General features: G+C 39.2%; 1 pseudogene; it reads right to left on the bottom strand.

Annotated features, from left to right (window-relative positions):
• Positions 1 to 18,563: 18,563 nt before the first annotated feature.
• On the bottom strand, positions 18,564 to 19,065 carry LOC119617857 (annotated as a pseudogene).
• Positions 19,066 to 27,689: the final 8,624 nt, after the last annotated feature.

Below are 27,689 nucleotides of genomic sequence, written 5' to 3'. Positions count from 1 at the left end.
ACCACAATCCTAACAATGAGGTAGTTACTTACTGTATGAAGTCCACCTCTTTGGCAGAGTGTGGTCTCCAAGCGCGGCAAGTTTTGCATTGAGGAGGTGTGCATCAGATCATGCACATCTGTATGATGCAGAGACCGTCTCCACTGTAGAACAAAACTTCTATGTGGATGATTACCTGAAATCCTCAGACTCACCCCAACAAGCCATCCATCTAGCAGTGCAGCTGATCAACCAAGGAGGTTTTCGCTTAACTAAATGGACAAGTAATTCAACTGAGGTCCTGAAGTCTATCCCAGAGGAGGAACGTGCAAATCAAGTACCATTGTTGGACCTGGATGGAGAGCCGTCATTGGAAAGAGCTCTTGGAGTGTCCTGGGACATAACAGATGACTGCATCACCTTCATCATCAAGGTCAAGGACAAACCCAAGACAAAAAGAGGTATGCTAAGCACAATAAGTTCAGTTTATAACCCCTTGGGGTTAGTCGGCCCTTTCATTTTACGGGAAAAGGCACTGTTTCAGGCACTATGTCGCTTGAAACTAGGTTGGGATGAAACCATCCCAAGTGACATTGCTGAGCAATGGGGCCGGTGGTTAAACGACCTGCCGAAACTCTGAAGACTACAAGTGCCTTGATGTCTCAGACCTAAAGGTTTTACTGCAGCTTCAGTCACCATGCAACTTCATCACTTCAGTGATGCTTCTGAATTGGGTTATGGGGCTGTTAGCTACCTCAGGGTCGTAAGCAACAATAACATCTACTGTAATATCGTCCTCTCGAGGAATAGGCTGGCTCCTGTCAAACCAAGCACCATTCCAAGACTAGAACTGGCGGCTGCTGTGGTAGCGGTACAGCTTGATCAGAAGATCCAACAAAGCTTCGAGCTATCCCTCCTGGATTCTGTCTTCTGGACAGACAGCACTATTGTCCTGCATTACATCAGAAATGAAGAGAAACGGTACCAAACCTTTGTCGCAAATAGAGTTTCACAGATCCGTGAAGTCTCACAAGCCTCGAAATGGAGACATGTCTGCACAGAACTAAACCCTGCAGATGATGTTTCAAGGGGACTGTCTGCTGAAGAACTCACAAACAGTGAGCGCTGGATCAAAGGCCCTGCTTTCCTGTGGCAGGAAGAAGAGTTATGGCCTTGCCAGCCTGAGCTAGGAAGCTTACCTCCAGAAGCAGAGGTAAAAAAGTCAAGTCAGACATATGCTCACCATTCAATCAGCAATTGATTGTTTCATGCAGAGGTATTCCTCCTGGTACAAACTCAAATGAGCTATCGTATTGATTGTACGAGCAAAGAATATTCTTCTGAAAAGGACTGAAGCCAGACTAGGTGCACCAATAACACTAAATGAAACAAAACTGGCGGAGATTGCCATCGTTGAATACATTCAACGCACCCACTTTACTTGTCCAAAGAAAGGAGAAGGCATCAGGAAGTTAACTCCAGTACGACTCAGTGATGGATTACTCCGTGTTGGAGGCAGGCTCACCAATGCTCCAATACCTGAAGCGGCAAAACACCCAGCAATTTTGCCTCAAAACCACCATGTCAGCAAGCTTGTCATATGGCATTTCCACAGACTCACAGGTCATTCTGGAGTTGAAGGGGTACTTGCTGAGATTAGATAATTCTTTTGTATTGCCGTGTAGCAGTGAAGCAAGTCCTAGCACAGTGTGTACCTTGCAAAAGACAAAGAGCTCCAATCAGTACTCAGTACATGGCCAACTTACCAATTGATCGTGTGACTCTATGTAAGCTGCCTTTCACTCACGTCAGAATTGATTATTTTGGGCCCATTACCATCAAAAGAGGACGAAGTGAGGTGAAGAGGTATGGCTGTTTATTCACTTGCCTAACAACCAGGGCTATTCACTTGGAGATGGCAGCTTGGATACAGAATCGTTCATAAATGCTCTTCGACGGTTCATGGCTCGTCGTAGGACACCTCAACAGGATACGCTCGGACAATGGGACGAACTTTGTTGGTGCTCGTTGTGAATTGCAGAAGGCTCTGGAAGGATGGAACCAGCAAAGGATAGAGGAACATCTACTCCAGAGAGAAGCACAATGGATGTTTAATCCTCCTGCCGCCTCACATATGGGGCGCGTATAGGAGAGGCTGATTCGTTCTGTGCGCTCAATTCTCATGAGTGTTGCAGGACAACAGACTTTGGATGATGAAGGATTAATGACACTTTTCTGCATCATTGAAAACATTGTCAATGGGAGACCACTAAAGAAGTTGTCAGAGGACCTGAGGGATGGTCAGCCTTTGACTCCCTATGATTTGCTTCTGCTGAGACCAGAAAGCTCTCTGCCTCCTGGTCACTTTGTAAAACAGGATCTGTATCGTCGGCACTGGCGCCAAGTCCAGTATTTAGCAGACATTTTCTGGGTTTGGTGGGTGAAAGAGTACCTACCCAGCCTGCAGCAGAGGCAGAAGTGGAACCATCATTCCAGAAACTATCAGGTTGGAGATCTGGTACTGATCCTCGGTTTGGTCACTGATGTCAACATTGGAGCTGACGGACTAGTGCGATCAGTGCAAGTAAAGACTCATAGAGGCACTTACACCTGCCCAATACACAAGCTATGTTTGCTAGAAGGAAATACTGATGAGTAGGCTCTACTTACCTTCAGTTTGTGTGTCTTTTCCATATGTTACAGATGACTATCACTTAACGTCATGTTCATGATTACTGTAAACTGTTAGTCATTACTCTAAGTACAATTATCTCCATGAAAATATGCAACAGATATTTTTCATTCGGAAAAGTTTCTTATGACAAAGTTAAAATTAAATAGTTATCAAAGGTTGTTACTTGTTCTAACTTGTCGTTCACCAATATTTTCTGGGATGACCGTCTGTACAGGTCATTGGGGCCGGGATGTTGAATTCACTCCTCCCATTCCGCTAGAGGGCTCTGTAGTTGCTTTGCATTTGTTTAGGTAGTTGACGCGAACCGGAAGTGAAATGGACGGCGGACCAGAAGTGTGCTTATGTCGCGGTTAGCTTAATCTAGCAAGCTGAATCTACCATAAAATAATATCTTACTCGTTTTCATGAGTGTTGCCCAATGTGTTTAACCAGCATGTCAGCGTGAAAACACTCGGCAATAAATAACAACAACAACGGCTATCTTATGTTCTTTGTAACAGTACCTCTTATTCCTTGACAGCAATCCTAATAAGCAGATAGAAACAGACTAAAAATTAAGCCTCACACAAAAACATCACTGTGAAAAATAGCAGTCGTATTGAAAAAAAATGTCCCGAGCTGCAAGTCACAGAAACGTCTAGTTTTCACATGTATTCCTACAGTGGTTTACGTAAGAGATCTGACAAACTACAAAGACTCTTCAGTTTCAGTTCTAAAGAGATAAGTATGAGCTTAGGTACAATGAAAATCAATGAGTTCGGGTGTGTGCACTCTGCAAAGATTTAAGAGAAAACTACAAGTCCTATAGCAGTGAGAGAGACACTGGGTGAAAAAAGACAAAAATACATACATTTGTATGTGTAAACTGTAAAAGAAAATATGTTGACAGAAAAAGAGTTTAGAAAAATTTTTAAAAGTTCAGACAGTTCAAAAGTTGGTATGTAAGGTCACACTAAGTCGAATAATATATAGTAAAGTCTCTAAAAGTCATTAAATTTAAACTGTGAATTCATAAAAACTGTTATAGAAATCAATCATATTGTAGTATATGTAGAAATAGTATTGCTTTTTCTTCGTTAATTTTTTGTAAATTTTATTAATGTCATATGATATACTGCTACCAAAAGTCATAGCACGATTCCTGCATGTTTTGATGTATTTTCTTTGTTAGTGTGTTAGTGTTAGTGAAGGAGATGTGAATCAAAATTGTGTAAATAACAAGTGAATAGTAATAGGGGTGCTTCAGTGTCTATACACAGGCAACCTTGTTGACATGGAAAACACATGTTACTAGGACATAAACATTATTTCTAAAATGTATTTATTTATTTTTTCTAATTGGTGAAGTACTCAAGTACATTTTCCACAAAGTTGTCAAGGTATTCTGTAGAATTTTCTGACATATTTTCTCATATCAAGACAAAAAACATGATATGAATCAGTACTCAAGAAATTGTACTTTTTGTGAAAATGCAGTGTGAGTTCTGAATGACTTTGCAAATCAAGCTAAAACTGAGTTGTTAAAATTAAAACACTATAGTTAAACTTTAGTTAAAATAAATGCCAAAGTTCGCAAAACAGTAGCTTAAAGTAACAAAACCGCACCTAAAACTACAAAAGATGTTAGGATTCAGTTTTTTGTGAGCGCTCTTCTTTGAGAAGATTTTGTGGTAGTTTCAGCAGGCTGATGCACCTGCAGCTGATTTCCAGTAATCAGCTGCTGGAGTCTTAAGTAGCAGCTGAACAGTCATTCATTGCTTGATGGTCCCACTTGTTGGTAGTATCGTGCCTCATGTTTTTGCTATGATTACTGTGAAGTGAATGTTGTGTAACTTTTTTCATGCCTTGGCAGCGCTGGAAATTAACACTCGCTGCTGGCCAAATGTGGGATAAATATTTGAAGTGGCGGGTGAATTTGATCAACGCACACGCCACTGTGGCGGGTTGGCAATTTGAACAGAAAAAGGTTTATTTGTCCTCCTGACATATAGGGGGCAGTAATGTGCTCGAGTTGCTGCTAAATGCAAGAAGGAGAAAAGTTAGCAGACACTCTTTACCAGTTGGTGGTGGTATTGATTCCTTCAGTTGTTTACCAACCACCAATAAAAATCAAGAAGAAGAAGAAAGTAGCGAGGAGGACTAGCATTAGCAATGTGGCGAAACATTTCGGGAGTTAAGCAGGTGGCAGACAACAAAAATGTTTTTTTATGAGTAGTCAAGGGAAGAACCGAAAGTTAAACGTTTTTTTTATAAACTAAATCAATGACGTCATGACGTCGGTCAGTGTGCGTTCGCGCCTACGGTTCTGACTATCTGTGCTTCCTCGTCAGATTTTCCTACCGTAGCACGGCTAAACAGCTATGTCTAACGGTTGGTGCTACCCGTCAAAAACTGCTACAGTCATGTTTACAAACTGAAAACTGTAGCAGTTCGTGTTAATGTTAAATATCATTGGATACTGAAGTGGAAGCTTAGGAGTTATGCTTAGCATAGCATTGGAACAATTTATATCCACAACGAAAACCTTTCTCAAACCACAAAAATCACTTCCTTTATCAAAATATAAGCGGGTAGCACAAATAGATCAATGCATTAAAAGCAGCGGATATTAAAAGTGTCTGAAAAATATTACAACTTACATACAAAAACTTACAAAAGCACCAAAAAATACTTCAAAAACACTCCACAGAAAAACATTTCACTTGTCTGATTTTTTTTTTTTACAGAGATGCATCTTTTAATGGTTTAAAATAATAAAATAAAACAAGAAAAATCTAGTTAGTGGCTAGTAAAATATTTGAGTGGCTGGTAAAAAAATTTCCACCACTGCGCCTTGGCTGGGATTATTCAGTGCTCTGTGCTTAAAGTATGCCTAGGAACCACGTCATGCCTCAACTACTACTCGCCACACCAGGCTCTGGACTCCAAAGCCTTCCTGCTCTTTCCGCCATTGCCACCGCAGAGCCTCCACAGCACTTACCCGGATCCATGCCTCTCCTCTAGCGCTCACCTTCACCGCAGAGGTTGTAAGTCTCCCTCCACCCTCAATTTAATCTGCTGTTTTCTCAAGTTCACTGGTTCCCAGTTAACATTTCCCCTCTCATCACAGAACCAGATCTGGCACAGCCCCCCTGAGTTCCAGAGTGCATTTTCCCATTATTTTATTTCTTTCACTGTAAATAAATCTCCATTGCATCTAGTTTCGGAGTCCTTGTGTGAATCTGCATGTGGGTCAGAGTACTGAAATACAGCATGACAAAACAATGTTTAAAAATGGCAAAACGGATGCTAAATCTTAAATTATCAAAAGCTAAAGTTAATAAAGCATTACCTAAAACGGGGTTTGTACAGGTGCTTGAAATCCTTAAAAATGCTTGAATTTCTAACAAGGTGATTTCAAGGTTTGGAAAGTGCTTGATTTCTGTATAAAGTCCTTCAAAAAGTGCTTGATATATTTAATGGCAAAGTTTTGTAATAAAGAGCACTCTAAAAGTTAAAATAAAAAAATCTTAATTTTATGTTTAACGACACCAAAAATTGGGAACAGTTTTTTTGCCTTTGTCTCAAAGCCTCACTGCCGCTCCGTGGGTTTGCTCCTTTTTGTAATACTGGCGTGTGAGCAGTAGACATCACCTGATGAAGATAAGCTGCTGGACCAGCAGCGCTATGAGGCACACCTATTTTGAGTACTATTTTGTGCACATCTCCGGTGAGCAGGAGAAGACAGCATGCCAGACAGTTGCTGTTTTAATGACCACTGTATCGAAAACGATAGACACAAAACATGGTTGAAATGTGAACCAAATCCTTAAGTAGCTTCCTCCAAGATGTGCAAGAAAGACCTGCAGCTTTTTGCAATGGGAGAGTCGGCACTCTTGAGCCATGCAAAAGGTACGCCATAGTGGGAAGTCATCTTAAATTTAAGATAGCTTACAACTGTGCAAGTAAATTGCAAATTGATTGTTTGAAGGATGCCTCAAGCTAAGGTTTTGTCATCTATTGTACTTTAAAATGTACAATAACAAAAGATTTTTTATTAAAAATGCTAATAAAAGGTGTTTAACTAATGGTTTAATTATGAAAAAAGTAGTTATAGCTGGGCAATGTCCTGTCATGCATGCTGTGCCTCTTTGTTTTATCTCCAAAGTGAGGAGCTGAAAAAGTTTAAAAATTGACCTTGAAATTGCTTAAAGATTTTGAATTTTACACTGGGAAAAGTGTATGACCCTGCCAAAAGGAGCAGAATGGCAACTTAAAGCTAAAAGAAAGAATAGTTTTTAAAGGTAGCAAAATATTAGCCTGGATCACTGATGGGTCACTCTGGCCACATGAATGCGGGTGCTGATTGGAGTGAAACTGACTGGGTATCAGGCCTAAAGCTCCATTATATGTTTTTGAAAGCTGAAATCTGAGGCCTCCTCCTCTGTTTAATGTTGGTTTCTTTCTTTTGACATAGATGGCCTTTCTGCCTCTCTGCCCTGCTCTCTTTTTGAAGCCTCTCTTTGCATACTCTCCAAAATGTATAAACTATGGATCTGGTCAGCTGGTCTCTCAAGGCAATTGATCAAATTTTCTCTATGGGAAGGCTGAGCAAAGGAGAACCAGCTTGCCCTGAGGAGACATTTTTTGCTGAATACGCAATGGATTCCTGGAGGAAATGGAATATTGTTTGTTTGACGACTTTGTCTCTGGAAGACGTGGAATATATTTACATAATTGGGGTTTTGATAACAGGATTTCTGCTGTTTAGATTAGGCAGTTACCTGACTTATCGTCAAACTCATTTGATGGGTTCGGCGGTCAACATTCAGCGGTTCGACCGCAGACTGAATTGCGGTTCCGGGACTCATGAATAATATTGGTTACATTTTGGAGGAAATGCTTACTCGAATCAGGCGGAATGGACCTGGAATTTGGCTGTTTGGATTTGCCATTGAGAAGTATCAGCAAGACTTTTTAAGACAGATGGAAAACATAATGTTGGCCTGATCCAAAACCATTATTGTTTGTGAATCTGTCTCCCTTAGGCTGACCTTGGTCAGCTATCTTCAATTTCTCCCTGGATTTTATGTAAACAAGATACTCTGCTCCCTCTGCCTGAGGACATCTGCGGATCTGCTCTGGGCCGGCTGATAAACATTCCATCACATTATCAAAGACAATGGCCTCTGTGACGTGATTCATAGACTTATCTGCAAACACACACACTCACACACTTTCGGCTGTTTCTGAGTCATCTCTCTCTCTCACTCCACTCCCTCCCTCCCGTCCGCTCCTTCACTATTTTAATTAGTAATTCTAATGTTGGCTGCTTAGCGGGCCTTTCGGTACTATTAGAAAATGTTTTGTACCATTAGTTTTAGCATTGTCATGTTTCAGTTTATGTTAGCTTATTTAGCCTTCCTGTACATTTAGTTTAGTTTAGTTTATCTTAGCTCATATTTTAGATATTGTTAGATTCCTAATTGTTGTTTAGTTCAGCTTTAACTTTATCATGATTTTATTTAGATTATTTTAGCTACTATTTTGACTGTCTTAGCTCATGTTTAGATGTGTTTGGTTTCGTGATTTTATTTAGATTATCCTATATTTCATTTAGATTATACATAATTGATTTTTTTTTTTACTATGTACCTGCTGAATTTGAATATGTTGTTGTTTCTGTTGTAAAGCGCTTTGGATCGCCTTGCTGCTGAAAAGTGCTATATAAATAAATTTCACTTCACTTCACTTCACTTCTACTTGTCTTCTCACATTCCATACATCTGTGTAGAGGCAGCTTGTTGTCGTTAGCATCTTCTCTAGTTCCACTTCCTCCATGTAGAAATGGGCCACAATCTGTGACACTGGAGATCCCATGGCACAACCATGCTTCTGTCTGTAAAATTATCACTATACTTGAGGTATGAGTATAATGACTCTGTTGACAACAACGTCAAGTTCACCAGAGAAGATGATGAAGATGTGAACTGTGTGGTTCACATGGAAAGAGAGGACAGCCTCAACATTGAGGTCTACAGGAAACCAACCCACACAGATCAGTACCTTCTGTTTGACTCTCACCACCCTCTGGAACACAAACTCTCTGTCATCAGAACTTTACAGCATCAGGCTGAACACATCCCCACAAAGACAGAGGAGAAGAAAAGGGAACAAAAAAATATCAAAAAAGCTCTCCAAACGTAAATATATCCTAACTAGGCTTTTATCAGGTCAGCGAGGAAATCTAAAAAACACGTCACTGAACAGAACAAGAAGAAGAACAGATAGAAAAACATTGTCATTCCTTATGTTGCTGGAGTATCTGAGAAAGTCAGAAATATTTTCTCCAAACACAACGTTCCAGTACATTTCAAACCCAACAGGACTCTCAGACAGACGCTGGTCCACCCTAAGGACAAAACACCCAAACCCAAACTGAGCGGAGTGGTGTATGCAGTTCAGTGCAGCGAAGAATGTCCAAACCTCTATATTGGAGAGACAAACAACCTCTCCGCAGACGCATGGCTCAACACAGCAGACTCACCTCTTCAGGACAAGACTCAGCTGTTTACCTACACCTCAAGGATAAGGGACACTCCTTTGAGGACCAAAATGTTCATATTTTGGACCAAGAAGACAGATGGTTTGAGAGGAGGGTAAAAGAAGCCATCTATGTCAAAAGAGATTTTACTACTTGATAATTTGATGTATCTGATCTATCATAGTTGCACTAGATATTTTAGATGATAAATCACAGAAGTGGCTGCACTGAGATTACAAAGAGCCACAGGTCCAACGCTGTCAGTCATCCCATCATCAGTTGTAGGAAATGAGATGTGGCTTTTAATCATTTGTCCTTTTGAACAGTTAATATAGGACAGGACAATGTAGGAGAACTAAAACCACCAACTGCTCAACATCAGTGTTTAGTTTATTATGATGTATTTTAGTATGATATTTTTTTCAAGCTAATAGTGAATCAAGTTAGACTTCACTGAGAGACAAAGAACCAATTAAAAATGTGAAAACTGCATAGCAGTCCATGGTGTAACTTTGAGTATGAATTAGCCATCTGAAATAAGTGGAAATACCAGTGAATCAGCAAATAATATATGAGCATGATTTAAACAATACTCTGCATATTGGTAGCATGTGTTTAAACGTTATTTTTACATCACAGACAGACACAAACTTCACATAATTTGGAAAATTAGGGGAAAATGCTTTTTCTCCATCTAATTAAAAAATTATAATGACGTTTTTGAAGTTTCTGCCCAACAATACTATGGTTAACATGTTAACTGACTAAACCTCCTTTTGAAAGCCTACATGATGGGATGAATATCACTGTCATCACTCTGAATAATAAACTTTTTGGAAGAATTTCACCACAGTTACTGTTACAGTATATGTGAAGATCTTGAGTTTTCCCTACCCTGTGGGCGGCGCCTCTAACCTCCCTTTCCTCCAGCTGTTGGTGATTCCAGTTGATGAGCAGCACCAGCATTTAAGGCTCCGGCTGGTTCCAGATCTTCCCTGGAGCATCTCGCTCTCTGGTTAGAATCCCAGCTGCCAGGTTCTAACATCACGCTCTGAAGCTACGTTAACCATGGTTTTTTGTGTGTTCCCTTTGATTCAGGTTATTGTTACTCGACTTCCTGGATCCACGACCTACCTGGACTTACCTTTTTGCACAGCTCGGATGAACTTACCTGTTGTTGTCTTCCTCGACCTCTCACCTCTTGGACTGCTCTCGGACAAAGACCGGCTTCACCTCCACGCCATGATCCCTCCTCGAACCTGTTAGAAACAAACAGTTACTCTCTGTTCCTCACATAAACAATGGACAAATAAATGTAGTACCCGAGACTCCCCTTGCTTTTCAGATCCTCCTGGTCATCCTCACTGTATATAAGAGCACCTGTAAATAAAACTTCTTACCTTTTTACCCTGTGTATGTGTCTGGTTTTGGCTCCGCTCATACGACTAAAATCCTGGTTTATGTCAGTATAGAGTTATTATTTATCAAACTGAAGTTCAACGGGGCAGCAAATACACCATGGGTTGCTAAAGTATTCACAAAACTAAGTATTAAGGTCTACCACCACACAGAGCCAGCAAAAAGATCAAGAAACTCTTTAAACAGGTAGGAGACGAAGCTGTGGAGAAGTACATATCAGAGTTGGATAAAAACTGTCTCAGAACCCTGAACATGCTACAGAGTTCCATCCCCCCTCATCTGGCCTTTGGATCAAATGGACCAGAAGTTACAAGGGCTTCTCTTCCTCTTTTCAGTTGCAAGAGCTTCAAGAGGGTTAAATTTATTATTAGGAAATGGAAGATGGTGCCATTACAGCAAACCTGCCAAGAAAAGTTTGTCCATCCAAACTCACAGAGGTAAGGAGGGCATTAATCAGAGAATCATTCAGGAGGCAAAAATAACTCAGACGGAGGGATCTGTCCATAGGACCCCTAGAAGCTGCACAGAGCTGGGAATCATGGGAGAGAGGAAGGAAAAAAAAGTAAAAAGCTGGATTTTTAACAATTTGTTCCAGAAGGCACTGAAGTCAGATGAGACTAAACATGCAGGACAAAACCATGTATGAGGCAAACCTACTACCTCATTATGCTGAGAACATCAACCCTAAGGTGAAGTATGTTGGTGGCAGCATCATGCTGTAGGGAGGTTTTTTATTAAGATGGAGTGGGAAACCAGTCGTAGTAAAAGAAAAAAATTGATGGAGCAAAGCACTGAAAAATTCTTGAGCGGAACTTGTTGGAGTCTTTTAGAAATGTGAGATTAGGACAGAGGTCCACTCTCCAGCAGGACAATGGCCTGGAACACTCTGCTGAAGAAACACTTGACTGATTTAAGGAGAACCAGTTAAAGGTCCTGGAAAGGTCCAGTCAAAGCTCAGGACTCAGCTGAGAATCTCTGGTTTGATTGAAAGATTGTTGGACACAAGCAGCTCCGTCCAACCTGAAAGAGCTGCAACAGTTTGGTCATGAAGAATCCTTTAAAGTCCTTGGTTGTAAGGCAACAAAACAGAGAAACAGAGATGGGTGTGACTACTTTTGCAATCCATAAAGTTTTTAAAAAAGTTTCTTTCTTTTAGACATTACTAAAACCAGTTAATGTGGATATGAAACATCAGCTATAATCCATCCATACAGAAAGAAAATTAAAGACCTAGCATTCTCTCTGCATATTACCCACTCTCTATCAAGCCAGAGTTTTAGACTAACATAATGTTATGATGAGAAATTATGGTGTTGTAGCCATTTTGTTCAAACCTTACAAAATACATTATGCACAATCTCATGCAATAACACAAGATGTCACAGTCAGAATATGTCTTGTGAATGACTTTTGTGTATCAATGTTTTGCTCAATATCTGTAAAACTGATTGACAGTATACATTTTTGTGTTGGCTAAAGTTGATTATCTAAAGCATTCATCTTGAATTGGATTGACTCTAAAAGTTAAATAGATATATAAGCAATGATTACTTTGTGAAACTTTCATTAAAACCTGTCCAGTGATTCATGAGATAGTTTGCTAACAAACAGAAGCAATTCACTCCAAAGAGGTAATGGCAAAATTTTAAACAAACGTCTTGTGCAGTCTGGTAGTGCTCAAAACATGTGTTAGGTTAGTCTCAGCTACTACCACACCAAACTTTAGGTCAATATCTGTACAATTGATTGAGTTATAGCCAATATTGCTTTTTTAATGTCATTTGGCTGTGGCAACCATATTGAATCAAGTTGAATCCATAAGTTGTAGATGCACACCTAATGATTATTTTATGTGAGTTTCATGAAAGCTTGTCCAATGGTTCATTAGATATTTTGCAGACAAAAGCATGATTGTCTGACTTCTCATTTAGTGGTGGGCCATTAAAAAAGTGGATGCACAGTTTCATCAAGTCAGTGTCTCATTATTGGAAGTATTGTTTTATTTTTTAAACAATAAAAAGTTATGTTGCAATAAAGTAGAATTGTTTTTAAAGCTGTCTTTTTAAAAAGTACAATATTCACATTCAAGAGATGCTCTTAAGATTCCTCCTATTGTACCACAGCTGATTTCAAAGAGTGTGCTGAAAGCCTAACACTGATGGGAAATTTAAGCCTGTTGGAGCTCAGCTGTTGTCAACTTGTCACATTGTCAAGCTTGAATCTGGAATACGGAGGGAAAGATTGGAGCCATGAATCTCATTAGACTTTTCTGCTACCATGGTTTAAATACTGTGAAAAACTAGTACTCCAGGATTTGAGTTAGACGCAACCTGTGGAGAATTTTTAAAATACCTTTCCAGCTCTGTTCCAAATGAAATCTGTGTATAATAAGGGTGTGTGTTGTCAACTCATAACCAGGAAGGCGTTTTCACACCGTAACGGCTTATCCAGGGGGATTTTGCTGCTTCTGAGCATCTGTTTAAGATTTTCTTCAAGATCAGATTTTTTCTTGCTCTCCCTTTTTTTTCAGGGTCAGATTGTCCAGTACTTATGCAAAGAGTAGGAGTGTTATTCTGTGTGCAAGAAAATGGTAGGGACAAAACTGCTGTGACAGATACTTTACCAACTTTTTTTTTTTTTTTGTGACAGAAACTAATGAATAAAATCAGATGTTATTTGCTGCCCAAAACTGAACACTGAGGGACAAAAGAGATGCTTGCCATCCATTTAATGGATTATTGACTTTTATCCCAAGGGAGTATTTATATATGCAGTCATGGTTGATATCCTTTTTACTTACACAACTATTCAGTCCAAATGCACCCACTTTCCTCTCTTTTTTCCTCACCTTTACTATTGTTCATTTAGAATTCTGATGAGGGCAGATAAATAAGCCCAACATTAGATTTTAATCCATTTAAAGCCTACTATAGAACTTTCTATTTCTGCCACCACTACATTCTTTCTTTTGTCAAAGCAATGCAATGCTTATGTATTAATATGACTTTTTTCTTTTAGCAAAAAATGCTTTTGCCACAAACTCAATTGACTGGTGTTTCTCCTGTCTGATTTTTCCTGGGTCTCTAGATACATTAGAATAGAGCTTCATCCATACTTGAGATTTAACTTCTTATTAAAGCTGGGTGACATCAGCTGAATCAAACTCATTTCCACAAGGAGCCAAAATTAAAAACCTGACCTGAGGCCAGGATTCCTTTTCCAAATATTTTCTTAAAAAATAATGTTGCATGTTTTTCATATTTCTTATGTCAAAATATTCATACAGAAATATGTTGCTACATCATACTGTTGGACCAGGGTTGTGATAAAAATCTAAAATCTGGTAAATTTGACAAAGTTAAATTTATTGATGTGTAAAACATTTTTAAACATCAGAAGCATATACTTCATTGCACTGTAGTGCTTGAAATGTGACAATAGACCTACTCTTTGGTACACAGTATCATACCTCTCTCAAATTTTCCTCCTTAGTGTACTGTCACTTTTGATAGCGTACCTCCAACTCTGTAAAACTGAAAGCTATGGTCAAATTATTTACCCACAGGACATTGGTTGAAAACAGGAAGTCATGACATGCTCTACACTGTTTCTGATTGGGTCAAATATAGGATATCAGGTGACTCATGAGGTATGATGATTGGTTAAGTTAAGCACAAGGAGGCAATCAGCAGCACAGCTGGGTGAGTGGTGGGAATCTGATCAGTGGTACAGAGGATTTTAATACAGTATATACTGTCTGTGCACAGAGAGGATGATTGTTACTGTAAGGAAATGGGAAAGCTGTTAGTCATTTAAGTTTTGGTTGAATTAGATGTGGATGTTTAAAAGGCTGCAGTGGCTTGTGTGAGTTAGCTCGCTGTGGCAACCCCTGAAGAAGGCAGCAGCCGAAAAACGTAGTTACTTACTAAATTACATGTGGCTGTTTAAAATGAGAGTGGAAAATGCACATCCAGGTATTTCTGTGCAATGCTCTCACTTGTTTTTAGGGAAACAATTCCTTTGTTTAGACTGGAATGGAATGAAACTCTTGATGTTTTTGATAAGAAAGCTGTTTCAAATAAAACTACAGCATTCCTTTGAAATTATTAAGTGCCTAAATATTATGACATGGCAGGCAATTGGTTATTAATGTTACTGCCAATATAACTAAATCAAATTGACTGTAATTGGATTTAATTAGAATTTGTTTTAATTTGGATCTGTTCTGAACTGAATTGGACCATTAAATTAGATAGAAATACATTTACGTCTTTGTATAGTGCCCAGAGATGACGATTGTTGTAAACTGGTGTAATGTAAACTAACCGAATTCAGCTGAATTAATAACTTAGCTATGTTCACATACAATTGAAATCTAAACAATTTAAAACAATTAATGTAAGTTACCAGTAATAAGATTAAAGAAATTTACAATAAATGTTGCACATTTATTTATTAAGCTCCTTTTATAAGTAAGTCATTGTTTGCTTGTCAGCATTTTATACCTTTGTTGTGTGTAATTTTTAAAATAAATTTTGAAAGTTTATAGGTGGTATCTGTCAGGAGTCTGGAGTTTTTGTTTTTGCCTGCTATTTCCACCTGAGATCCAGCAGAGGGCGCCTGTCATCAGGAGGAGCTACCAGCAGGTGGTTCCAATAATCAGCTCATCAAGGGAGGCTTAAAAGGACTCTGCAGCCAACACTTCACCGTCAGAGTGTTTACCTGTTTGGTATGCGAGTACCCTCTAGGCCTACTAAACTTCTTGGACTTTGCTTCATCCAGTCTAGTTTTGTTTCCATAGTTCAGAGATTTTTTTGATCTACATAGACCAAGTGCCTTCCCTGACCAAACCCTGCTCACCCTCCAACACCACCGGATCTCAGACCCAACTGGACTCCACCACAACAGGACTCAGACGTGTACATTGGACTCCTCCAGGAAAGTCATCATCAAACTTCCAGTAAGCATTACTACTGCTAATAAAATCAACACCATCAACAGACCACCAACTAATCCTCCATCTCCCCATCACAGTTGCTGCTCCAGTATCTTTGTTCCTGGCTTCCAGTTTACTATTCACTGCATTCAATAAATCTTTATACTCCTATCTCCTGGCTCCTGAGTGTGTTCTGCATGTGGGCTAAATCCCTGCCTAAAATCATGACAGTATCTCACCATACTGCCACTGTTGGGAGACTGGTTGGTGACTCAAAATTGCAGGAAAGTTATGAGAATATATATTAATTTTCAATTGCAGTCTCACTGAACTGAGTGTTACGATTCAGTTCAGTTTATTTATACAGCGCCAAATCATAACAAAGTCCTCTCAACAAATTGTACAAAAACATTTAAGTACATTATAAAGAGCCAATTAGTAAAAGTTCTGTCTAAGGAAGAAAGCAGATTGAGTTGAATCTTCACTTTGTCGCAGTCTCCCATTCTGAGCAGCACATTGGCAACAGTGGAAAGGAAAAACTCCTTTTTAACAGGAAGAAACCTCCAGCAGAACCAGAACCAGACTCAGGATGAGCGGCCATCTGCTTCGACCAGCTGGGGTTAGAGGACAGGAAGGAGAGACAGACAAACAGAATGACTGGTCCAGGTGTAGTTTCTACTGGAAGAAAGACAAAGAAAAACACATGATAAATACAAATATAAACATGGAGAGTAGAGCAAGTAAAGACAGCAGCAGAGTGAGGATGTGGTTAATTTGTGCTCTAGCAGTCTCAGCCTATAGCAGCATAACTAAAGGATGGTTCATAAAAGCCAAGCCAACCCTAACTAAAGGATTTATCGAAAAGGAAAGTTTAAAGTCTCATCTTAAAAGTATACAGGGTGTCAGCCTCTTGGACAGAAAGAAGTTGGTTCCACAAAAGAGAAGCCTGATAACTGAAAGCTCTGCCTTCTGTTCTACTTTTAGAAACTCTAGGAACCACAAGTAAACCTGAACTTTGAGAGCAAAGTGCTCTATTGGGAAAATATGGAACAATAAGATCTTTAATATATAGGATGGAGTTTGGTTGTTGAGCGCTATACATGTTAGAAGTAAGATTTTAAATTATATTCTGAATTTGACAGGAAGCTAAAGGAAAAAAAAGCTAAAACTGGAGAAATCTGATCTCTCATTAGAACTCTGGCAGCAGCATTTTGGATCAACTTAAGACTTTTTAAAGAGTTTTTTTTGGACACCCAGATAATAAAGAATTAGATTAGTCCAGCCTAGACGTGATAAATTCATGGACCAGTTTGTCTGCATCATTTTGGGACAAGATGTTTTTAAGTTTAGTGATATTCCATAGGTGGAGGAAAGCAGTCCTGATAACATTTTAAATGTGGGGGTTAAAAGACAAGGTTCTTTACATTCGAACTGGAAGTAAAATTATTTCCATCCAGAGGAACTTAAAGGCTGCAAATATTATTCCTAAGATGCTCAGGTCCAGAAAACACCACTTCTGTCTTGTCTGAGTTTAAAAGCAGAAAATTAGGAGTCATCCAGGTTTTCATGTCTTTAAGACATGCTTGTAATCTAAGTAACTAATTACATTTATTTGGTTTCATGGATAAATACAACTGAAAATCATCACCATAAGAATGAACATTTATCTCATGCTGTCTAATAACTTTATCTAATGGAAGCATATTTAAAGTAGAGTGTTTGTGACCAACTGACCAGCAAGCCATGCAGTCTCATTTTGTGCAGTCAGTTTTTGAAAATCACAACCTGTTTTTATGCTTACGGCTGGCAAAAGTGGATTTTTGGCCTTGAACATTATTTTGTTGCCCACTTCTGTCCACATCATGCCAACCCCAGCCCTTTTTGTACCAACCTTGGCAGGTGCTCTCACCTTTATGATATAATTTGCTCGAGTAAACTTTTGAGATGAAGACATGCGGATTGGGACCATTCTTTAATAATTATTATCTATAATCACTTATGAATTCTTCATGAATGCTGTTTGCCAACTAGTTGCAGCCCAGTGAGATACAACCTTACATAGAATAAACATTTTAAAATGTAAGTAATCTAATGTAATGTAATCTTTTGTTATCTGTTCCACAAACTTATTTGTACGTACAGTTTAAATGTAAAGATTTAAAAACTAAACTTTGCATTGATGTTACAGCAGTAGCTTTACATTAGAGTGAACCAACAGAATATAGATGTGACAACATCCTAAAAGAATTCAAGATTCTAATTTGGGCAGAACCAGACAGGCATTCTAGCCTGGCAGGATTGTGGGTGTCTGATTGAAACGTAAAACATTATGACTGTAATGACGGATAAAATCCTTGTTTGTGAGGATGCTAAAAATACAGGACTATTTTCTAAAGTCAATTACCAAAAACTATAAAATTAAAATGCACTCTTGTGATCTAGTCTGACATGTCCTGTCCACGTAGCTTAGTTGGTCCAAATAGAAAATGAAAAGATGCTTTTTTTTAAGTTATCAAGCAGTCAACACTCAGATTATTGCCACAGTCACAATCCCATGTCAGAGTTAGGTTTAATTAGACAAAACAGGTGTTTCAGAGCAGGAGACAGATAACAGAATCATCACTGCATTTGCAAAACAATGGATATAATGCACCAGATTTGTCCGTCATTTAAAAGACTTCTGCATAATCACGCTCCTGTTGAATAATTCTCCATAATTACACATGCACTAATGCCTGCCAAGAATAGAGCAATGAGCAGAAAATCATCATTGCCGTCCAGTCAGACCTACAGGTAAAAAGGCCGGATGGGTTTATATCTGCACAATCTTTTCTGATCCTCATTTATGTACCCAGGGAACCTATGCAGTCTGGAAAATTCTGGAATTGAATTTGAGTGTTTTCCAGGTCAAGGTGAGCATAGAAAAAGAAAGTTTCAAAAAACATCGGCTTCCAGATTATTCCATATCCAATATTCCAAAAGGGTAGAAAAAAAAAAAAACGAAAGGGGAAATAAAGTGTTTTAAAGCTAACATAAATAAAAAAAATAATAAAATGTGCTGGTTTTCAGAGTCTCTTATTTAAAAAAATTACAATAATTTAAAATTAATCATCAAAGATGGAAAAATTACTAGGGTCTCTTTAGCATTTTCCGTGATCACTCTGAAGTTTGACGTGCAAAACACAAGAACCCGAACAAGGCAGTAAATAGCAAATATGAAGAATCTCACCAGGTAAACCTCACTGGATTCCTGCAGAGCCATGACAACCAAACTCACGAAGCGCAGGTCTGTCTTGAAGTCCTGGGTGATTTCCCGGACCAGGTGCTGGAAGAGCAGCTTCTTGATGAGCAGCTCGGTGGACCTCTGGTAGTGGTGGATATCCCTGAGAGCCACGGTACCGAGCCTGTAGAGGTGAGGCTTCTTCACTCCACCAGAGGCGCTCTTTCAGGCAGCTGCTTCCTGGGAGCTTTACCTCTGGTGGATTTACAGGCGGTCTGCTTGGTTCTGGCCATGACTGGACTTCAGGGTTCTTCACATTTAACACAAAAGAGTGAAAGATGTTAATCAGCTGCTCCTGGTTGTAAAAAAAACAACAACAAAAACCCTTTGTTGTTATGGTTATGCATCACAACAAATGTCCAAAAGTAAAAAGGTTTTGGAACAAACAATCCTTCCAGCTGCACAGCATCCAATACCAGAGGAAATAATCATCCAAAAAAGCAATTTAAATCCAGGAGAAAAGGAATTGAAGTTTTCAAAAGCAATATCTCAAAATGAATGTAACAGAACTACTCCAACATGCAGCCACCTTGAGCAGCCAGCGCAATTTGAGAAGCAACAATAAGGTAATAATCACCACAATAAGGTAATTTTTTTTTCTCCCAAAATCTTTATTGACAAAGATGTAATGTAAGATTTCATCCCTTATGAAAAACTTTCTCTAAACTTAGTTTTAATTGATCTGAAAGACACGTGAGAATGTCCATGCAGGTAAACACCATCGGGCACCGTGGGATCGAGCGCAGCCTGATTTAGTTTTTGCAGTCAAATAATTTGGAAAGTAAAGAACGTATATTTGTATGCCTTGTTCAATTCCAGCTGAGAAAAACACTCATCTCCAAAACTAAAAACATTCATTATTCAAGATCCTCAGCACTTCAACATTCTGCTTGTTTGTTAGATAAAATGAGAGGGCTGGTGCCTAACTGAGCTTATTATGAGTGTTTTTTTGTTGTTGATGTTTGTTTTTTTTTTACTTTTAAAGCTGCAACTTTTCATTAAATTGATCCTTTTCTTGTCAAGGTAAAATCCAGGACCATTTGACCTGAAGAATCTGCTTAAGCTATGGTCAAGGTCCAGTCGGTTCTTGGCAGCCCCACAGGGCCCACAGTCTGGTTGAGGTGTTCTGTGCTTCAGTATTGTCAGTTTCTGATATCTGTCTTGGAAAGGTAGAAATGAATGTTGCTTTTTTTTTTTTTCTTCCTTTTCTTTGAGCAAGTGCCAACAGCTGAAGGTAAACAACATACAGGAGGGCAGCGGGGTCAGAGCAGCGTCTGGACTCAGCTCGTCCCCACAGACCCAGCCTGTCAGAGCCTGGATCTGGCCTGTCTGGAATGCTAAGAGGAGCTGAGCCACCACAGCACCTGGCCTTGACACCACATCAAGCTTTAAGGCAGGGACTGTCACAGAGAGAGGAGGGGGTGTGTGTCAAATTCTTAGTTTTTTGGATCAGAAAACTCCCAGTTACAGTCTGACCCGTGGGTTTACAGGAACCAAACAGGCTGACCAAATGAAGCCATTACTTCAAGTTTATGATGTACAACTGAGGGGAGAGAACTGGCCTGCTGTGCTGGCTCACTGTGGTGTGTGTGTATGTGTGTGTAGGGGTGGGGGTAGTGCACATCATGGCTGGAGGTGTCCAGAACCACACAAACAGCAGTTTCATTTTTTTTAGCCCTGCAGGAGCCCTCCCACATTGCAAACTGCTGTGGAGACAACAACACTGGTTTCTTCTGCAGGGCAGAGAATCAAAACAACTGTCAAACTACTCAGTTTTACTGTCTGCATCATCTGCAACACATGTGAGGAGAGAACTGAGTTCAGGAACACAGTCAGTGGAACAGAAATCACATAAATGATTTTCATTTTCCATCATTTTCTCAACAGATTATGTACCAAAAACAGTCTAAAAAACACCTTCTGATCTACTTTCTTTAAAAAAAAAATCTATAAATCTGTAGGATTAGTCAGTAGAATAAGCCACATGGACATGGTTAGACCAGAAAAGGTTTAATCTCACTGTGTTGCGACTGTTAGAGACAAATTGGAAACTCAAAAAGTCAATTTTCAGTTGCAGTCTTATTTAGTCTTTGCAACCAGCGCACTATGCAGCCGCATTTTGAGCAGGCAGTTTTTGAAAACAGCCTATTTTCATGTGCATGACTTGCAAAACTGTAGTTTAGGTCATGCATGTTATTTCAATGCTTTCATCCGCTCACACTGTACCCACCTCAACTTGCTTTGTGCCCACCTTGGGAGCTGCCCTCATGTTTATGATTTAATCTATTGGAGTACACTTTAGAAATGAAGACAAGCATAGTTGGACCAGTTTTTTCACAATTATGATTTATCTTCTGCATGACTTTCAAACCTGGACATTTGGGGCTGTAGCCTTGGATGTCAGAACACAGAACACATTTCCATGACCATTAGACAGACCACGACGTGAGCATGGGTTCTTTCCCTAACCAGTCAGCCACTGCTTTATCTGGATAGAAGTCATGATAAACAGAAAGAAACAAGTTTGTTTCTTTTCATATAGTTTACCTCCTCCAGTTGGAGGTCAACTCTTTAAATCAGAGATCACCTGTCAAAGCAAGCACGGCTCCAGTGGCAAACACCGCCCTTACAGATAGATTTAAACAGGAAAACCAGTGTATAAAATAGTATGTAAAGTCTGCAACTCAGTGCACTGCTGCAGCATGTAAATGTCCAAAACAACCAGAAATGAAAGAAGGCAACAATGATCAACCACCAAAATCCAAAACAAAAAATATGAGGAGTTACCATTATGTTGGAATTACAGTGAAGGCTTAGCGATAAAAAAAGATACGTTTGTGCCTTTAAAACTGTCAGCTGACAGGATAAAGATTAAAAACAATAACAAATGTTGAATTATTACCCAGTCTTGTTAATTAAACACTTAAAAAAACAAACATACAAACAAAAAAAACTTCATTATCACAAGCAGAAACGGCACCAGTGAAAAATAAAACACTAACACTGATATTGTAATAAAATAACCTCAGCATGTCATGAGGCATGGAGAAGGAGGAGAACCCTGAGTGCAGATTCATTTCAAAACTGAAAATTTATTTTAAAATAACAAAGCACAAAAACAAAAGGCTGGTGTGGCAGCAAAAACTAAACTAAACTGAACAAAATGCAAGGCGAGGCGAGAGACAAGGGACAAAGGACATGGAGCAGACTGTGAACAATGAACCAGCAGGGTAGTGGAGAAAGTGACCGGGTTTTAAACACTGAGGGTAATGAGGTGAAGTGGGTACAGGTGAGTGATTACAATTGCTGAAAGGTGGAAATGGGCGTGGCAGACAAACAGGGGCAGACTGAGGATAAGAGGAAAATGAAGACAAATGGCCAACAACAGAAAAACAAAACAACAAAGACAGTAAACCAAATCCAAAAGAAACCAGAAACAAAACACTAAATACAAAAAGAAACATTACCAAATCAAAACCTGACACAGCTCTCACTAATGGACTGAACCCTATTGTTATTTATTTATTTTACTTTTTTTTAAAATAAACACTAGGAACAGACTCATTGCAGTCAAAACAGTTTTTTATTATTGTTCTAGTTAGGTGCACTTCCTGTTTGTTTTTTCTTTTGAAAAAACTCAGTCCAAAAGAGCAATCTAGAGATCATGGCCCTGTTTAGATGTGGCCCGAGCATCTGTTTTGGGAGATTCAGCTGCAGGTTGATAGCTCTGACTGAGAGTGTTCACACCTGGAAATAATTGTCTACCCCTGAATGCCTTTGTGCTCAGATGTCAGTTACCTGCTCTGTATGCAGATACACATAGCCACGTCACACCAACACAGATGTGATCAGTGTGACAGCATGTCTGCTGATGTTTCTGCAAAATTTACATTTATACATCACAACTACATTATTATTTAACATTAACACAGTTCAGATCCATTTGAGGTGCACTTACAGTATGTGGAGTTATTTAATACACAACTTTTAATAAGCTTTATCACCTAATAGATGTGATATGGGAGAAATATAACTTGATAATTAGTGACTTCGCAGAGTTCTGTGTCAAAGCAAAACATGCCATAGAACTTTATTTTGCATCAACAGCTGTCAGCTAGTTTAAACAGCTTCACTGTGAACAAAACATCAGCTCTGTATTTAATCAGGTGAATATAATAAAACATAAAGCTGCTCAGACAGTTTTTCTGTTATTGACGTTAGAGGTGTGCAGATTGATCCAAATACTGGTATTATCAATATCAAAGCTGTTTTTGGGTCAATACTATTGTGATGGGATCAACTTTTGTTTGTTTGTCTCCTTCACTTTCAGTGCATTGCTCCTGTTGTAGAAGTGCATTGAAAGGGACAAAAATGTTTAGTTACTACTTTGTTTCTGAACAGAAACAACAACCAAGAAGAATTTAAAAAACCTCTGAAACATTGATTCTAACTTTTGTACATTAATAATTTTAGCAAATTCAGACTTCACCTAAAATTAATCCTGGGTTTTAAAATGCAAATAATGAACTAATTAACAGTATGAAACAAATATCAGTCATTTCAAAATCATGAAAATGTATTCAGATAATACATATACATATACATATACATATAATATTGATGACAAAATATGACACACTGCTCTATACACAAAACTTTATAGGCTCCCCTAATAGGTTACAAATACAGGATCAGATAAATAGCAGCAATACTAGCCCTGTGCTTACTTGGTATCAGATCAATACCAACTTTTGCAGTACACCACATCACTAATTGGCTCAACATATTGTATCTTATAATAGCCACATCAGGTCCAATCAGCTCTAAAAACAATCAAAACAAACTTTCAAATTAGAAAATCTCACCATGTCAGGTATGACTATCTACTCTGAATAATAAAATCCCAACAAAACAGGCTTTTTTTTATTGAGAATGGTTCTGATAAACAGTTTATTAAAACTATTAAAATAGGAGAAATTTTCAAAATATTTTTAAGGATTGCTGTTTAATTATCTTTAATTAAATGGCAGCTGAAACTGACTTTCTTTTAGCCTCAAGATATCCAAGCATTTCTGTTGTTTTTGTGTGGTCACATCAGTTTAGTAGGAGGTCCTACATTAACGGTCAGGACAGATTATGTTCAGACTAACAAACGTGTGTGAATGAAAGGGGTCCAGACCACCTCTGAAGAAAACCACTGTGAAAAGATTTTCAATGCACACTGTGGCCATTCCCACCTATATTAGTGCTATCTGAATGCAATTTAATAGGTTAAAGATGGATGTTTGCTCCAGGTGTTAACAAGGTAGTTTGCTTCTATTCTGCTCTTACTGATCAGAAAAAAGCAAAGCAGAGAGATAACTCCTTAACAGGTGACAGGTGCATTGTCCTCTTTATTGAGACGTTCCCTTCGAAATGCCAACAGAGTAAAACTGAAAAATAATAACACAAAATGTGTTTTTGAATATAATTGGATTGCTATGCAAACAATAACAAATATATTGTAAACAAATATGATATAAATGTCACAGTTTTCACTGTTCCTGCTCACAGTTCCAGTGTTTCTCCATAGCCTATGCCACACCCCTGTTGCCATGCTACCACAATCAACCTCATCAGCTTCACCTGTCACAACCTGTATTTAAGACCACAGCTCACAGTTCCCCATTGCCAGATTATTGAAAGGTCTTCACCTTGTGAATGCTGATTTAGCATTCACAAAATAATTTAAAGAGAATATGCATAAATATTTACTAAACCTAATTCCAGTAGTGAGAACTCAACTATCTTTAGGAGGTTTTTTTTTTCTCAGCTCACTGTTGTTTAACCCAAATCAAACCAGAGCTTTACCAGTTTTCTTATGGACTAAAAGAGTCAGTCAGCTGGTGGTCATAAGGATAGTCCCAGGCAGAGAACAGGGTTGCTTGTGTATCAGCTTTAGCTCGTGGGAGCAGAAGAGCATGTCAGTTTGACCATAATGCACCAATTGTCCTGCAAATCACTAATATGGAACAAATCATGTTTGGACAAGAGCTTAACAGCTCTGGAAGACATCAGGATGGCACTTAAAGACTTATTAGAACCAGAATGAGGTTTTGCTCAGTCCCACCCTCCACATAGACAGTTGAGGATGGCTCAACCTGTTTCCATGGTAGATGATTAGTTTGTGGTGTTGTAATGCAGCTAAAAACTAAAGTGTGGAAATTACCTAAAGAGAGTTGGTTTTCTTTTTCGTGAGAATGTTTGCTTGTATAACTTTGGTATGTTCAAATTCTGGGACCGTTTTCTAATCTGGGTTTATTTAGGAAAACAACATCTGAGTTCACTGCCTGCAGGTTCTTAGTTGAGGACTGGTTCAGAAACATTTGTGAGTCCAGACATGCACATTAAGAACTCACCGTGGCCTTGAAATAAACCTAGAACCATTTAGTGGAATTAGTTGTGCTGTGAAGTAAAACCAAACAGTTCTGGTTAAACATTTACATCCATAAAGGTTGTTCTACTCAGAGGAAATTTGGGTTTTTCTTTTAAACAATTGCTGTAATACTTAAATGGTCACATTTTTTTCTGGTTTGAATATTTGATTGTAATACTTATCTAGTCAGTGAGATAAAGTAATTGTTTATTCTTCATTCAGAACTTGATCTTTCTTCTAGGAGACCAAGAAAATAAATGTCAGATGTGTGACAACATCACCTTGAAGTCTAAGGTAAGTTATAAAGTCTTATTGTCTTAATGAATTATAATGTTTTTAACCCAGAGGGTAGTGTACAGATACAGAGAAGATCACAGATACAGGTAAGTAACTTAAAAGTTTTATTTCTGTCGAGAAGAGGCCAGAGGGTGAGTATTATTACCTAGAGATTTTACTAGCTGATAATTTCTGAAGATTTTTTCTTTAGGCTTGAGAGGGAGTTGGAGTCCAGGTCCAGCTGGCAAGGTTCTGTCCAGAGAGGTGAAAAGCTGGATAGTGGCAGGTTGGAGCAGGGTGGGTAGTTGAGCCAGAAAAAGATCCAAATGGTTATTGCTGAAGCTGATGTTGATTCTTGTATTCCACGACAGAAGGTAAGAACAGGCTTGCTGATTACCAGGAAGCACAAGAACTGCCAAAAACACAGGAGACACAAGGTAAGTTCTAAAAATGTTAAGACGTTTTGTTAGTTCACTCACGAGGCTTGTGGTTGGACTGCCATAAGGTCTGCAATGTTCAAGCAATGAGTTCTGGTTTGGCTGCAGCTTAAATACCCACCATGTAGTGATCAGAAGTCATCAGACACAGCTGAAGGTAGTTAACTCTGCCTGCCACTTGGAGCTGCAATGAAGGAAGTTACAGGCACAACACATTGGAATCCTCATAGTACCCCTCTCTCAGTGATCGCCTTTTGGCAATGTCAATCATTTTCTTAGGATGATCCCTATAAAAAGTAGAGATACAATCAGGATTCAAAATGAATGACCTGGAGATCCATGATCTCTCCTCTGGTCTATAACCCTCCCAAGCTACAAGATACTATAACCCACAGTCCCTATGATGCACATCCAGAATGCGCCTGACTGATTAGGCAGGATGATCATCAATGATACAGGAGTGTAGGAGGAGGTTGGAAGGGGGGCAAAGAAGATGGGTTTACAATGGGTTTAACCTGGGATACATGGAAGGTGGAGTGAATCCTCCACCTTCCATGTATCCCAGGTGGAGGTGGAGGTTTCACCTCTATGAGTGACTCTATGAGTGAATCCTCATAGATGGTGGTAACTGAAGTTTCATTGCAGAAGGATTTATTATTTTTACAGTGGAAAATGGGCCAATGAACATGGGTGCAAGCTTTCTGGGAGTGTCTTTCAGAGAGATGTCACAAGTAGACATCCAAACCTTTTGTCCCACCAGATACTGCGGAACAGTGATGATTGGCGTACCTCTTGTTTTCTGAGGCCATCCTAAGCAAAGCAGCCTTGGTCTGGCACCAGATTCTTTGGTAGCATCTAAGATGATGTTGTACTGAAGGAACTGCTATCTCAGCCTCCTGACTGGGGAAAAAAGGAGGCTAATAAAAAGGTGAGAGACCTGTGGCAGAGGAGGTGAGCGTGTTATGAGCATATTTTATTCATAACAAATGAGAGTTCCAGGATGAGGAATTGTTCTCGACAACACATCTGAGGGCTGCTTCAGGGGCAACGAATGAGTAATCGACAAAGAGCTTATTAGTTGGACCATCTTCAGGATCTGTCTCTTTAGCCTGGCAAATAGCTTCTTCAATATCCTAGGTCAGTTTCACCATGACGGAAACAGGTTGACATAATGCAGGGTTTAGCCGTATGAGCGGAACCGAGAACCACAAGTTCCACCAGGTAATTCGGTCCAGACAGCACAAGGTAAATCCCGGAACGAGGCAGCACAAGGATCAGAACCTGAAGCGAGGTAAGCATAAATAACTAAGGTTAACGTGATAGCAAAAACTAAATGTTAGGGCCTGGTGGCTGAGTCTCTAACCAGAAGGTAAGATGCTCCAGCGAAGATCTGACACTGGTTAGGGGTTTAAATGCTTGTACTGCTCATCAGAGGAATCAGGAACAGCTGGGGAGGGAGAGGTTAGAAACCACGCCCAGAGGTGAGCCATCCCCGATCCTCACACAGGTAAGATGGTTTCTGATTTTCTTGGGTCATCTTCAGGAGAAAACTGTTGAGTGAGACCATCAGGTTTAGGGTTGCGTGATCCCGAACAGTAAGGGATAGTGAAGCTGAATATGGCGAAAAACAGAGACTACCTGGCCTGTCAAGCATTTAGTTTTTTGCACTCTGAATGTAGGCAAGATTCTTATGGTGAGACCAGATAATAAAAGGAAGGGTTGTTCCCTC

Source organism: Kryptolebias marmoratus, linkage group LG17 (assembly GCF_001649575.2).
Source record: "Kryptolebias marmoratus isolate JLee-2015 linkage group LG17, ASM164957v2, whole genome shotgun sequence".
In the NCBI taxonomy this organism is placed as follows: domain Eukaryota; kingdom Metazoa; phylum Chordata; class Actinopteri; order Cyprinodontiformes; family Rivulidae; genus Kryptolebias; species Kryptolebias marmoratus.
Note: the sequence above shows the minus strand (reverse complement) of the source record. Positions and strands in the feature narration are given on the sequence as shown.